The sequence below is a fragment of the Pteronotus mesoamericanus genome, unplaced genomic scaffold (assembly GCF_021234165.1).
Source record: "Pteronotus mesoamericanus isolate MK-2021 breed Mesoamerican mustached bat unplaced genomic scaffold, CSHL_Meso_final contig_246, whole genome shotgun sequence".
In the NCBI taxonomy this organism is placed as follows: domain Eukaryota; kingdom Metazoa; phylum Chordata; class Mammalia; order Chiroptera; family Mormoopidae; genus Pteronotus; species Pteronotus mesoamericanus.
The window spans coordinates 7171658-7185729 of NW_026555104.1; the positions used below are offsets into that span (position 1 = coordinate 7171658).

The 14072-nt window shown below is 45.8% G+C and overlaps 2 protein-coding genes across 4 annotated transcripts in view; both read left to right on the plus strand.

Annotated features, from left to right (window-relative positions):
* Positions 1–11473, plus strand: part of RPL38 (ribosomal protein L38) — a 303530-nt gene extending 292057 nt beyond the window's left edge. For all 3 annotated transcript variants that reach the window (XM_054573130.1, XM_054573133.1, XM_054573134.1), the window contains exon 6: positions 11458–11473. The gene's annotated coding sequence lies outside the window, so the exon portion shown is untranslated. The remainder of the gene's footprint in view (positions 1–11457) is intronic.
* The window catches only part of ASIC2 (acid sensing ion channel subunit 2), a 910697-nt gene that overhangs the window by 184438 nt on the left and 712187 nt on the right, over positions 1–14072 (plus strand). The window lies entirely within an intron of this gene.

A 14072-nucleotide genomic window follows, 5' to 3' on the forward strand; every position in this document is an offset into this window, starting at 1 on the left:
TGGATAGAGTTTGGTGGATGGTAGGGTGATAGTAATGTCCTAGAATTCAGTACATCATAAAAAAAAAAAAAGATTCATGTGGATCAACATGAGTTAAAGGAGAGGTCTTTGCCCCTTTGGATGCTAGAATAGCAGAAGGTGAGAGTCAAGAAAAGTTCCTTGGTGAAGAATTTAACTTAAAAATAAGTTGTATTTTATTCATCACAAAGTGGGGCTTGCCATGAGAAAAGCACAAAAATTTTGCTATTGAGCCATTTTAGTTAAAAAAAAAAAAGCGTTAAATTTGCATTGTTACCTAAGCAGAATACATTTTGAGAAAATGCTAAGAACAGTTAACACTTATTGAAAACTTAGTCCTGTCAGATGCCATGCTAAGCGTTTTACATCTCATTTTATTGTTGTACCACCCATCGCTTCTTGGCCTTTTGGCCAAGATCAAGTGTACTGTTCTACCACCCCTAACGGGCCAAGTCATCTTGTATCTCCCTCAAGTGGAAATGAAGAAGCTGAGAAATTTGTAAGAATTGGTCAAAAATGGGGGAAATTCTATGGTTAAAAAAGTTGTAAGCTAGAAGTGCTACTGAAAGGCAGAGCAATTAGAATGTCATTTGGAAAGTACTGCTGACAGTCGGTACTTTTTCTGGGCGGGCATCCTGACAGTTGCTTTAAGACAGAGGTTCCCACACTGTGCTCGGAGGGCCCTGAGGGAAGGACCAAAGTTCAGGGAGGGGGTGGTAGGTGGTGCTCCAGGCTTCCGCCTCTGATTTTAGTAGAGAAATACGTGTTCAGCATTCAGCATAATGGAATTCCATATAAACTGTTATTGGAACACAGGGTTCCACAGCTTTCAATACTTGAAATGATGAGAACAGTGTGGTACTCCACTGCTAAGCATAAATATTGGCTAGCTTGAGAATATGTTAACTAACCCCTGGTCCAGGTAGTGATTTCCCTGCACATGCCAAGGCCAAGGTGAAATCGTGGGAAGTAGCTCACCCCAGAATCTGTTCTAGTTCTCTGTAGGGCCCCTGGATTTTAGCTCAGCACACAATCTGCTGCATACATTAAGACCACATTCCTCAGCCACCTTTTATACACGGGTATGGCTATATGCCTAGGTCTGGCCAATGGGATGAAACCGTTCAATTCTAAGTACGCTGGTTCCAGAACTGCTACATCATGTTGCCTCTGCAGTGAATGAAAGAACGCTATCCATCATTTCAAAGGAAGGTAACCTCCCTTGGTCCATGTCCTTATTAGGATATAGGCTCTCAAAAGAAATACTAATTTGGGAAATGCATCTTTCAGATTATAAATTATGTAATAATCGTCTCTCTACTCTTGTTAACTATAGGTGAATGAAGAAATGAAACAGATAGAATTAAATTCTTTACCTCTCAGATGTCATTAGCGGGGCTCTCCTGGGGGCTTCGGGTTGCATGGTTTGTGTGTCTGAGCAGCAGGGCACCTCCCCCCATGCTCGTCCACCACACCCTCTCCTCCCACGCCTCCCCTGCCGCCCCTCGCAGCCTGTGAGCTCCAAACCCCATGCTCTGTGGTTTCTCCCTACCTCTGGCGTGTTCTCTCTTAATAAAACACCTTCACCCGAAGGCATCTGCGAGATGAGAAGTGTGCCTGCCAACTCACCCTGGGAAGCCAAAATGCTTAAATTGCTTCCTTTATTTTCAAAAAAAAAGTATATGTTATTTGGAATAGAGAATGGCCTCACCTTGTCCTTGTGGGCCTGCTGTTCTGGGATATTTTGTTTAAAACGACAGGAGAGGATAATGCCTTCCATACCCACAGCTGCTCTTGTTACAGAAATTGTAATAAACTGCCAAGAGTGCAGGCACCACCGCTGTTCTCTTGATTAATGTTTTCCGAGGTGTGGGGCTACATCTGCCTTTAGCTGCCCACCCCAATTATCCAATTATGTAAGGAGGGCAATGTGGAAAGTTGTTGAAGAGACAAAGCCAAGGCAACCCCAAGTGGCACCATCAAAATGGTCATGCTCCCCAGGCTCCCATGCAATAGCTGCCCTTTTCTGTGCCTCAAAGCTGATCCCGAGCTGAGGAAATGACTAAGGGAATGAACAGGGGACATCAAGTAAGCAGTGGGGACAGGAAAGAAGGAATGTGGGGCTAGGGCTGAAAGGACTGAGAACATTTCACTAGAAAATTTCACAGCTTAATAAATGAACAAGTATCTATTGAGGTCCTACTAGGTGTTTAACTCTGGGCTAGGCTTTAAGCAAAGGGGAGTATATTGAAATCCAATTTCTAGTTCCAACTGTTTACTAAAAAGAGAGGGACTGTCTGAGACCCATCATTCTGTGAAATGGAACAATGGACAATGTTTCTGATACAGGGTTGGGCAAAAGTAGGCTTACAGTTGTAAGTGAAACACAGTTTGTTCTTGTATTATTATTTATTAGTTATTTTATTATTTTCCATATGAACAACTGTAAACCTACTTTTGCCCACCCTGTACTTAGACAGGTGTAACCATTTAAGCCAACTTCATTAAATCAGAAACCGCTAGAAGGATGCAGTGGTATGAATCAAGGGACCCAAGGACAGGAAGTACTGCCAGTCTCATGGGACCCTGGAATCAAAAGCTGAGGTGATACTAGGAATGACGGTTGCTCTACTTCTCTTGTCTCCTCATCCTTTTATTTGTCCCCCCGCATCTTGCTCTTCTCCTAGCCTCTTTCACTGTTTTTCTCTTTGTATTTGCTTAATTTATATATCTCTCTCCCCCCACTCTCCTTCTCTATGTACATTGTACAGACAGATAATTCAACATTGTGCCCCTGGCCCCCTGGGTCTGTATCATCACAAGTCCAGCAGTCAGTGGAATTTTTGAGTCGAAATTAAAAAATACCACAAGAAAGAGAACCCAGTTGATGCAGCTTTGGCCAGGGAATTGGACAAGACCATGTGATCTACTGGACCCAAGTGGCTGTGGAGTCAGCGGCTCTGAGAACTGAGCATGGACAGGCTTTCTAAGAGGAGGTGCTAGGGCAGAGAGTGATGGAAGAAAGCCCTGAACCAGTGTGCTGCTGTGAGGACTAAACAGGAAAATGGGAACTTTCTCAGTACATTCTATGAGAACTCAGTGTTTGGTGAGTACTAGCAAAATCTGAAAAAGCAGCTTAAAATTCAATGTGAGAGGCAAAACTGATGTATGCATAAGGTGCCTAACACAGTGCCCTGCACTGCGTAAGTGTTATTTTAATGTCTTACATCAAGTCACCAACACAGCGTGCCTGGCTGATTGTCAGTGTTCAACAAGTGCTTGTTGAATTGAGCAGAATGAGAAGGATGACATTGAACAAGGATCTACACTTAAAGACAGTATAGAATTAAACTCTACCGTAGGGCATTCTTTAAAGACACTGCAGTCATTCGGGGGAACCATTGAGTGGTTAGTTGACTGTGGTAGTTGGTAGAGCATTCATGGAAAAGACAGATTTCCACATTGCTTTGAAGATATGCAATGTGGGAAGGCATCAGTAGGAAGAAAAGAATTCAATACAAAAGAATGATATGAATGGAGACTTAGAGCAAAGTTGAGATGACCCTGGTAGAGATGAGGGCCAAGTGGGACCAAATGAGAGAATGAGTGACAGGGGGCAGTGGGAAGCAAAACTGGATGACAAAGAGAGGTCACTTTCAGAGACCATTGAGAGGCAGGCAGAGATGATCAATGGGAGGAGCAAGGGGTTCCTTGAAGGCAGTTGCAAGGTGCGGCTGCCAGTCCCTGCCTTCCCCAATTCTGCTTAGCTGCAGCGGGTAGTCCTGCCCAGTCATTGTGTCAAAGAAAACCAGAGTTTAAGAAGCCTGCATTTTATCAGAAAGAGGGGCTGGAGCTAGTCTTGCTGCCTGAGCTATGGTTTCCTGGTGCCCTCTGTGCTGTAGTCCTCATCGCATCGGCCTTTATGCAGCAAGGGCATAACACAGGGCCTCTGCTTCTGGGGTTTCTGACCTCTCTTTTCCAACACCCTGATTCCTTGCCTGTTGGCTTGAGAAGCTGACTCCCTGCCTCATCTTAGCCAGCCCCTCCCCCAAGGGCCAGATCTTACTCTGTGTACCCAACCCTTGGGCGAGGCTGCTGTATACTAGGCAGAATCTAAAACCAAGGGCATGCCCTCCGCCTGATTAAAAAGAAACCCTGCCCAAGAGATCAGACACCGCTAAAAGTCAGTCAGACCAGTGGTGCCTTGAGAATAAAGGCCCGCCAGCCACGGCAGTCACTCTATCCCTGGCTCCCCTCAATGCCAAATGACCTTCCTGTCCCCAGCAGCCTCCATGTTCTGATCCTCACATGCCTAGAAGCTAAGACCACAGAGCTGATGACACATCCATTTTCATCTAAATGGTGCAAAGTCCTAGGGAAATGTAGAGTGTCCTGTAAGGTATCTGCATTATAGCAGCCCCATAGGACAAGGTGAATGAAACCAATGGTCTCAAGAGAGATTGAGTGGTGTACTATTTTGCCAACAGCATGTTCTAATTTATTTCCAGCTGTTTCTAGAACATGCAGTGAGGAAAGAATTTTTGTGCCTCTACCTTGCATCTATTAAAATACCAACAAGTTTCATACAAGGAGAGAAAGACACATGTTCAGCCTCAGTACTACCAATTAATTAAGGAACAGAATGTAAGAGCCCAGAACTACCTTCCCGAGGTTGCCCGGAATGTTATGGGAGAAACACTTGATCAGCATCCATGGGAGGACTTCACTTTACTGGGTAAACTTTTTAGGATCCCATAGGCAACCCAGACGCCTGACAAGGAAGTAGATGTTAACCTAACAGCATCCTCTTTGAGGAATATTAGCTCGAGACCACCCTCCCAGACATGTCCTGGTCATTTCCCCGTTTGCCTGAAGGTAGACTACCTTCTTTCCCCGCTCCAGCTTGGTGGGGACTGGCTTCAGGATACATCAGTGACAGCTGCATTTCTCCTGTTTACCATTGAGGATGATGGATGGTTGCCTGAATCCCGTATCTCCAAGTTCAAACCCCACATTAGCATTTCACTCTCTCCACTGTCCCTACTTTACATATTATCTGTGCTCACACATCTCACGTGCACTGAGCACTCCTTATCTATGTCAGCACAGGCCTCTGCAGCAACGAGCAGAGGGTGAGCTTTGATGCAAGAGAGAACATCAGATGGATTGATGGGTAGCTCTAGCCTCTGATGAATGAAAATTTTCTAGTTGTCTAATATCAGAATTTCTCATGAGAGGGAGAATCAGTCACAGCTGCCCTGGGTCTGAACTGGGACTGGTCAGAGTGCCAGTTAAGGACAGCGCTTTCTGAATGCCCTGGTCCATGGTGTAGTAGTAATAGCAGGACCTTTGGAGTCATCCCTACATGAGTTTTAGTGCCAGCTCTACCACTGAATAGTTAGAAAAGCATTTACCTTCTGGGAATCTTGATTTCCTCCCCTAAAGTGAGGAATGCTAATAGTTACTTCCTGGTGAAAAAAAAAATCTCTTAAACTAGACAGCTCAAGCAAATTGCCTGGTGCACTTAACACAGCTGTTTTCATCCCCATAAGAAACATCCGTGCCCAGTGATGGGACTCTAAGCCTGTGCACATTTGGGGCAGTTGCTCTTTCTGAAGTTCTCTGTTCAACCCTAGATTCTTTACCCAACCAAAGACTTCGAGATGGCTTCACCAGCTGCTAGGGGAAGAGCATTCTATAGTGATGGCTACTGCCTTTCTACTTCACAGGCATCCCTGCCTGCAAGGATGCTGTTCTGATGGAGTGTTGAGACCCAGAGAAGATGCACTGGCACAGCTCCTGAATGGCTTTGGGAAGAAGTCACCATAGTAACTAAGCCCAGAAGTGTTGTATGGCTTTTGCATCTGTGAGCGTCTGTGCTGAGGCGTTGCCAAAGGCTGTGGATGTTCCTCAGGGGGTTCTAACTCATCGCAGGCAACCATGGCGCAGGTTCCAAAGGGACCATTCAGGAGTGGATGTGGAAGAGGCTGAATGAGTGGTCCTTGTGATATCTCCTGAGACTCCTAAACTTGCTCTCTGCCCACAGCTCTCCTCTGGGTTAGGCCAGTGCTTCTCAACCTTGGCTTCATGGTAGGGGAGTTTTAGGAAATGCCGATGCCATTGCTCTGCCTCAGAACATTTGAATCAGAATCTCTGGGGGATGGATCCTAGGGATCTACAGTATTTTTAAGCCCCCCAGATGATTCCAAAGTACTGGCAGGATGAAGAAGCTCAGCTTAACCCCAGTGCCCGCCACATTTTAATGTGCATACAGATCACTTGGATATCTTGTTAAATTACAATCCTGGTTGAGCTGGTCTGGGGTGAGGCCTGAGACTGCATTTCTGAGATGCTGCAGCTGCTGGTCTGGGAGCACATTGTAGCAAAAATGCTCTGCAGCCTTCCCCATCACTGAGGCTGTAATTATTTAAACCCTACCTGCAGACGCAGCTTGTACTCCTTTCTCAGGACCAACTATGAGCAGAAGAAACCTGCTCAGCACTGAGCCCTTGGCTATGACTCCCATCCATCGGCAGCAGGTGTTTTGTAAATTGGAATTTTATCTTATGTTTATACCCCTGGTTGTATACTTCAACTTCTGTTCCACAATGTCATCGTCTACCCAAACTGGGATCCATAGAATGCTTGGAAGCAAGTATAAAACTCTTCCATGTTTAAACAAACTGGGAAATTCTGGGCTTTCCAAATTTGAAATTTGAATAGTTCCTTTACCAAAGAAGTTTTGAGACACACAAATATGTGTTCTGAAATCGAAAGCATGCAGCACTTTCCAACTTTATTTGACTACAAAATACTTTATTTGTGGCACACTTAATAACATTTCGTAGACCTGGTAAGATATAAAACTGATTTTGGAAAATGCTGCTTTAGATTTATTTCCACATACTCAAGATAAGCATGGGAATAGATTAGTATGAAGTTGGCAGGTTGAAATTTTCCATCGGCACGCCAGAAAGGAGAACCTTCCATGGACCATCATAAATTGCCCATGTGTCTGCAACCATGAGAGGGAAAGACAGAGCTCGAGGAAAAGATGGTCAAAGATGCTAATTTCCCATGATGTTGAGAAATATGGGAGATAATTTTTATGGCTGCTGGAAAGGAATAAATTGCTGTTGCAGTGTTTATGGCACCGAGGAGAAAGGCTGAAACTAAAATATTCTTGCAAAGGCAAAGGTCTCAGGAGACAGACCCATGGAATGGATGCTGCTCTGTCAAGAACATAATTTCCTCTCCATATTTATTATTTTTGAAAGATAAAAGATTCCTGGACTGGGAGGGGATGCAAACAGGGAAGAAGGTTGTACATGGACAAACGCCCCCTGCCAAATATGGCAGGACGCTCACTGTGCTGTCTGTTTCTTCCTGTGGCTTTGACATCAGTCTCCTGGAAATTGCTGAAATTTGCAGAAAATGGCAGCATCTTAACAGTTCTGAATGAACTTCTGCTCTCATATTCTTTTCCTTGAAGAATAGGAGTCTTAATGTTTTTCCCCTAAAACATGGGTTCCTAGTGAACTCTGGCCACTGGTTGGGAACCTGTTACCCATGGACAGGCAGCCTCGGTGGTGATTATCTTTGTGTCGGCTGCTGGCACCCCTGCTTACCCACTAGACTGAGGCTGGATGACCCTGGTACCTGCCCCAGCCCTTCACAGGATGCTCCTGTCGGGGCCCAGCCATACCTGCTGGCACAGAGCTGTGGGGTCAGGACTCGGGTAGAGCATCTGGCCCACGATGTTGCTGGCATGGACATTCCTCTTTGTAACTTTGATATCTACTTTAAAGCAGAGCCCCTTTTAAAACTTCAAAATCAGGAGCCCATGGTGTTAGCCAGATGGACAGATGTGCATTTCAGCATAGGCCCTCCTTCACTTTAGCATAAACTTGTTTCTATGCTGTTATGCAGGATTTCATTTCCTTTCCGGTGCCGTGTTGGTTAAGGTTTAGTTGCGCTCAATGGAAACAACTCTGGGTGGTTGAAGGGAAAGGGATTTATTACTATGTCTTAGGTGGCCCACTAAATAATTGATAGTGCTGAAGGAACAAGATAAGCTCTCAGTAATGATTCAGTCACACCTCCTGCTGCGATAGATCCACTGTCCCTCGTGTAGGTCTAGTTCAAGTGCATCTGATTGCGTGAACCTAAATCGCAGCCAGATCCTAGGCACAAGGGAAGCAGGGAAATGTGGTTGAAACTTTCCCAGTTCCTGCAGTGCCAAAGCACACACGAAAAGGAAGTGGGAACAGTGGCAGCGTGAGCACATCTACCATCTCCATCACTGGAATGACAGAGCATAGTCACAATATCGTTGTCATTAAATGACTGATGAAACCTATTATAACCAGTTGGCAAACATAGCACTACTGATTGGATACGCAGTACTGCTGATTGGAACAAAGCTGCCAAGAGGATTTTGCAATGCCTCAGACCCAGGTCAATATTGCTACTCCTCTATTTACCAATATGAATACTGGCTGCGCCATCAACATTTTAGCCATTTAGAATTCTGGGACTCAAGGGGACTCTGGGGATGAGCCTGTTAGGCCCCTCATTTCAAGGAGCTTATCACATAGTTGGCTAACTTTTCATTTTCATACCGGTCGTCCAGGCTGCAATGCAGGTTTACAGGAGCTGTGTCTTAGTCATCTTTGTATCCCCAGGGCTGAGCTTGATTCCGGACTTATGGTGGCTGCTACATAACTGAAGGAGGGAAGGATGGCAGAAGGAGGTGGAGGCCCGTATGAGGATTCACCTGACTGGTGCCTGCTCCACAGACTTCAGAGAAGAACCAGGTGAAAACCCAGAGGCCCTCTCTCTGTGTAACACCTCCGTTCCCAGGAGAGAGGCCTGGGTCAGGATAACAGCCACACTGATGAGGCTGCAGAAGGGAGTGTCTCCCTTCCAGAGGCTTCTTCCTGTGGCCGCTGACGCCGGTGCGATCCCAGATGTATGCCCAGTTCAGAGGGGGATAGGCTAGGCAGAGGCATGAGTGAGCCAGAGGGAGGACTCGATGGTGAAAAAGAGATTTCTCCCCCAAAAGCTCAGAGACTCAATTACAAAACCAAGGACCACGGCAGCCAGAGAGAGGAGGAAAAGGAGCAGAAGGTCAGAGGGACAGATGGGCAGGCTTGGTCCTGGTGGCTCACCTGAGAAGCGATGTCACCCTCAGCTGGATTCTTTCTGGGTTTGTGGGAGTTTAATGCATAAAAGAGGCACCTAAATGCAAAGAAACCTGCACCCAGGACCAGGACCGGGGGCCTGTGACCAGTCTCCCTGTCTCTCAGGTCTGCGTTGCCCTAAGTCCCACTGTCTGTCGCCCAGCCTGGTTAAGGGGATAGGCCTGGCGCTCACAGGGGGAAGGTGCAGCCTCCTGCCTGGGTCTGCTGTGGCTCACAGCTCAGCCCACAAGGCAGCAAAACGGATAAGAGGGTGGCCCGTCCTCTTCCCTTGTGGGCTGCCTTACACCTCACTGGGCACGTGTAAAGCTGTCTGTGGGTGAGTCTTTACTGCACTTTGGGAGGGAAATTGTATGAAACTATACCAATCATTGCTGTTCTGAGTTAAGTACTTTTCACTAGGCTGATGGGTAACCTGATAGGGATTTTTTTTCCACATGTCATGCATCAAAATAATACAGTGAGTATTTAGATTTTTATTTCCATCCCACCAGTAACAAGTAATGCATAGTAGGTCATTTATTTTAATGACCACATATGAGAGGGCACCTGGATGGGGATATTTGCTATATATATATATCTCCTTACAAATACATTCTCTGTGGGGGCACAGAGGTCTTAGGAGAGACCCTCCATAATAATACTCAGAAGAAGAAAGCAAAACCACTAATAACTTCTCTTTGCTGTTTGGTCCCAGGAGACTCCCTCTGGGGGGTGAGTGAAATGATGGCTGCCTTCTGACTGGCTGGTAAACACACTCTGTCTCCACTCCCCTCCCGCGCTTAGAGAATGCACACGGACACTTGCTAATGTGTGAGGAGGATGGCGGGGACGGAGAGGCGCTAACTTCGCCAGTGTCTACTACGCGCCAAGTATTCTTAGGTTAACCATCTGGAATGCACAAGGACCCTGGGAGAAAGGGGTTGCCATGCTTGTGTGACCACTGAAGTAATTAGGCTCCCAGAGTTAAGGGAGGATACTCTCACCCCCATAAAGTATTATTACTTTTTCAATCACCCATAAAAACTGCCTTGTCCAGCTACAGAGGTTGTGCACAGCACAGCTCCAAAAGGCTCAATTCATGTAGACGCTCTGAAATTTTGCAGTTCTTAATCTGTACAATTTTAATGAAATATATTGATTGCTGGGAGGGGAGAACCAGGAAGCTGCAATCATATACACAAAGACATCTGTATATAAAGTGCATATTACAGAAGATCATTGTGATTGAATTTTAAACACAAGTTTCAGGATTTGAAATTCAAGTGACACAGGTCTCTTACATATTTGATGCTGGGACTCCTCAACCCTCTTATAAAGGAGGGACTCAGGCAGCTTCACCCAGCCTTGTCCTAGTGACTTCTGGCTTTCTGCCATAGGCTGTTGCACTTATGCATCGCGCGGATGCAGCGCCTCCCCTTCTACCATCTTCTGGCTTGGTTCTCCACACTAGCTGGGTTCTCACATCTCCCTGAGGCGCGCTCCCGGTGCCCACCCCTACTTTCAGCCTCCTTCCTCCCGCCTCAGTTGGCAGCAGCCTCGCCCCATGATGTGGTTAAATGAGGACAGGCCGAGGTTAAATACCTGAATGGTGCCACCTCTGGTGAAAACGTTTGTGAGTCTTCTCTGTGGGGAGTTTCTTTAAGAGCTTTGAATCAGCCTTCTGTTGTTTCTTCACACTTGAGACTCTTTACCTTTGGGGAATAAATGTGAATTTGGAAACAAAGATAAATGTCATCGGAGGTAAGGTTGAGTTGAGTCAATCAAAGTAAGATGTGACTATAAAATTGGAAGCTAGTATTCTTGTGTGCCCTGCAACCTGTCGACAATTACGCATTTTCTCCAGTTATGATTGGGACAAAATTGAGAGACATTCTACAAATGACCAGTCTCAGTAAGATTGCCAAGGTCATGAAAGAATGAGATGTGGTCATCTCATTAAAGAAATTAAAGAAATTTGACATTAAAGAAATTAAAGAAATATGATAACTAATTACATTGTGGGATTTTGGACTGGCTCCTGAGGCAGAAAGAGGACTCTGTAGAAAAAATGGTAAAATTCAAGTGGTGTCTATAGTTTAGCTAATAGTATTGTACCAATGGTAACTTCCAGGTTTTAATAGTTGTACTGTGGTTATGTATATTTTTAAGATTAAGGGAAGCTGGGTAAAGGGTATATGTGAACTCTATACTATTTTTGTAGCTTCTCTATAAGTCTAAAATTATTTCAAATAATGAGTCAAAAAAAAAAAAAAAACCTAGAAAATATGGACAGGGCACCCCACCCAGGTAGAAAATGAAATTAAATCTTATTTGGAATCCCTTTACCTGCTGGTATCTTGTATAGTTGCAGGGAAAATAGATCACCATCTTCTTCCACCAGAGCACTTTGCTCTCTCTGACTCCCCCAGTTTGAGCCCAACTAGCCTTCATTACTCGAACTGTCCCAATAACCCATAAACCATCCACTTGCTGTTTCCTTCATAGCCTCTCTGTGCACATTCACTTCCAACTGCCCACTCTCACTCTCAGGCTGGTTTTTACAATTGCTGTGATGATCCACCAAGACCCCGCTCCTCTCAGAAGCCCTTCCATGGCTGCACGTCCAGGGCTAGATTTAGCCACTGGTGGGCGCTCTCCTCCCTTGGGCTGCAGCCCAGTCCAGCTTTTTAGCCCAGTCCTTCAGCTAAGAGACAACAGATGTGAAACTAGAACTTCAGATGCATCTGAGCAAAAGCCATTTTGTTGGAAGTAATGCAAAGCTTTCCAAGGAGATGAACTGTTTTGAAATACAACACCCTTTGACACATATGGGTGCATTCATGGCAAATGCAGTTTTACCACTTTACAGCCAGCCTTTTGTATGTTGTGGCTGGCTCCAAACTTGATTTCCAGCAAAAGTCAATATGAACTAATTAAAGAGAGCTGGAGAAAGACACGTTTTCTCTAACTCAAAACCACTCATTAAATACCACAATGGAGCAGACGCTCTACCATGTAATGGTAGCACAGAGATGATTAAGAGATGGTCTTTGTCCTTGAACAGTGCAAAGTGTGGTGGGGTGGGAAGCCACAATACAAAGTTTAATGTGGAAAGGGGAGGGAGGGAGAGAGAGGCTCTTGGGCAAATCCATCTCTTTCTGGAGCAGCGAAAGGGCATTTGATAGACGCTGTGCAGAATAGCAATGAATTTGGAAGGAAGAAATGGTCTTTGTGTGTTTCCCTTCTTGATACTTAATGCTTGGGATAGCAGCTCACGTTATTCTCCAAAGTCTCTCCTTTTCAATGTTGGTCTATGGACAAAAAGCACAGATACCCGGCTAAGTGACCATCCCTTTAACGCGGTGTGATGCTGACTCCCCAGTGTTACTGCCCATAAGTATTATCTGGGGCGCTTTAATAGACTTCATAAACCCAAAGCCCCCCACCCCATCTCAAGATTCCAATTCAGTAGGACCAAGCATCTACTTATTAGTGTCTGATGTATTTTATGCAAGGGCATCCTTCAGTAGGCCTTTAACAAGAGGGCATGAATTGCTATGGGTGCTTGCAGAGAGCAGAACAGAGTGAGCAAGGGGGGGCAGGGCCTCCAGGTGTACAACCCCAGGGGGCATCAGGCACAGGAATATGTGAGTTGTACCTTCTATGCTGAGGCCAAGTAGGCCTGGGTCACAAGCAACAGTGCAGACTGTAATCTATGGGGTAAACTGTTACCCACGTAATAAATGGCGTATACACTGGTCCTGAGAGGAATCAGATTAGTGAGTGCCCAGAGCGCTGAGGCCCTGTCACAGGGAGTAGCTCACAGCATCCGCCAAGCCACGCAGAGCCCCTGACAGCAGCCAGGCGGTTGGGCCGATGCGTTCCCCCAGAGCTTCAAGCCCCCACAGGCCAACTGTGCAGACCCTGCTCATCCTTCTCTGTCATCATTTCATGTCCACTGCATAGCTGAGAAATGATGAATATGCATCCCCTGGCTGGGCCAGAGCCACTTGACTGTCTGCATATGCAAAACCTTCCTTGGGCTGGCAGGAGGGAAGATTGCCCCAAAGAAAGCATCCGGTGGAGTGGGTTGAACCAGTAGGGAAAATAAATCTGGTGATGGGAAAATGGGAGGAATATTGCGGAAGTCACTTCCATTTCTGCACTGGCTTGCAAAATACCATCCAGAGGGGAAGGAACTGTTCAGGCCAAGGAGCCAAACATAGTCTTGGCCTGAAGGCAGGGTAAGGAGAGCCCCTGCTCACCCATCCCTTTGCCCCCAATCAGGCCCTCAGGCAGGAAGAGAAAAGGAGTACAAATAATAGTATCTTTGCCACAGGCAATTAGAGGTTGGCTGGATAACTATATAGATACAGCAGCACATTCACATTCGAAAAACATTGTTCCTTGTTGAGTACCTGCTGTATGAGAAGTGCTTTGCATTTTTTAAGCTTCCATTTAATTCTCATAATCACTCTGTCAGGGCAGCAACTGCTGCCTCCACTTTACAGCGGAAGGAGTGGAGACTCAGAGAAGGTGTGTTGTTGCTGCAAAGTCAAGTCCCTGGTATGGGGCGGATTCAGGATTTGCATTCAGGGCTTCTGAGATCTAAAGCCCATGTTCCTGCCTTATCTCTCTTCTGCCTTTTATGACATAATTTAAAGAGAATCCCAATATTTCAAGACACGTGAGATAGACACCCCATCCCAGCGTGGCAGAAGGGAATCAGAGATGATTCCACGCCAGGACCATCTCAGCATGGAAAGACATCCAGATATCAACCAGGCTTGGATTATGAAGGCTTTTAAAAAAGCTGTTTGCCTGTTGGCCCTAACTAAACTAGGTGGCCCCCCTAGGGGCAGTTTTGGCTCC